Raw genomic sequence first — 1,571 nt, 5'->3', positions numbered from 1 at the left:
TATATATATATATATATTATATATATATACGCATACACGCTTGTACGTAGGTAGGTATTATGTAGTGGTGACTATGCTGGTATGTGTGGTATGCCGGATAACAGAGACGTGTGTCAGAGATGATAAATTATAAATTATATGATGCATAAGTTAAAAAACATTTTTTATTGATTGTTAACGATACTGTTCATCTGCGATTTTATATGTACTGGGTGTGTCCAAATAACTTGTTACTCCCTAAAAAGGTCAATTGAAGCGTGTGACAACTAAAATAAATGACGACCAATGTTCATTCCTGGATTTCCATTTATCGTTTGTTGTTTGACAAATTAACGACAAGCGAATAATTTTCTAATAAATAAATGGTTGAAATTTAAAAATTAGTCGAGACTAGAACGGTGACATTCGTTAATATTAGACGCAACTTGTAAGGGATGGGTCGCGCGTGTGTTCAGCTGTTTTTGCTTTTCAACACATATATTGAAAATGTTATTTGAATGGTGAATAAGAATCATAGAAAAAAAGGATTTCATACAACCTGGACAGTCCATTATCAGAATGAGTTCAATATTTTCCGGGATATTACCGTCAGGTAAGAGGAGTAGCGATCCAGGGGAAAAATCAGTAATCCAATATATCAAGACTGTTTGGTTGTCTCATACTGTGGTTTCGAAGGGCACACGAAATGATGGTCCTCGTCGGCGATATAAAGATCTGTTGTTAGAAGAAATCCATAACTGAACATTTTGCTAATTGCATTTCATTTCCTCTAATGATAAGAGCCATTATTGAAAATCCATGGATTAAGGAAATAAACATGATTTATATATAATCCTTGTTTCAAACAATAAATTCTTAACTTAAATATATGTGTATATATTCTGATTTATAGATTTTAACTTTAATCATTAAAATTATATATTGCTCTACTTTTTAAATATTGAGCTTTGCCTTTTTGATTATGATCTTCCTGAAAGTATTTCCTCAATGTAATATCATAGGGATCCTTCCGTCTTTGACAGATTATGGATACCTACGAAGTGGTGGCTGCGCGTGACATTTTTGTGACAGGAGGTGCGCAATCTCCAACCACACTTCTCCTTAGTCGACATTGCTTAATACCAGCGGGCACCTACGTGTGTACAGGACGGCTGGAAACAAATGCCAAGATAAGCGGAGAGCACATACAGCGCCTAGAATTCCTAAATGGTCACCCATCTGGTACTAACCAGGCTCGACGTTGCTTAACTTCAGTGATCTGACGAGAACCGGTGTATTAACGCGATGTTGCCGTATATACCTCAATATAATATCTGATTCACTTGATCTCTAATCTGTGACTTATCTCATATATATATATATATATATATATATATATATATATATATATATATATATATATATATATATATATATATATATATATATATATATATATTCTGTGTAGCTTAATTGCCATATATATTTTATAACTTACTACCTAGCTCTACCTATGTATTTAGCACCGTTGAAGTAAATACTTACTAAATACTAAAATAGTTTACGCATAAATTTATTCTTTCGTATATTAA

General features: G+C 32.6%; 1 pseudogene; it reads right to left on the bottom strand.

Annotated features, from left to right (window-relative positions):
• Window positions 1-1,181: 1,181 nt before the first annotated feature.
• Window positions 1,182-1,298, bottom strand: LOC145253043 (5S ribosomal RNA; annotated as a pseudogene).
• Between the last annotated feature and the right edge of the window lie 273 nt (window positions 1,299-1,571).

Source organism: Euprymna scolopes, chromosome 29, assembly GCF_053919585.1.
Source record: "Euprymna scolopes isolate OS-2025 chromosome 29, ASM5391958v1, whole genome shotgun sequence".
NCBI lineage: Eukaryota > Metazoa > Mollusca > Cephalopoda > Sepiida > Sepiolidae > Euprymna > Euprymna scolopes.
This window is presented reverse-complemented; position numbering and strand designations above follow the sequence as displayed.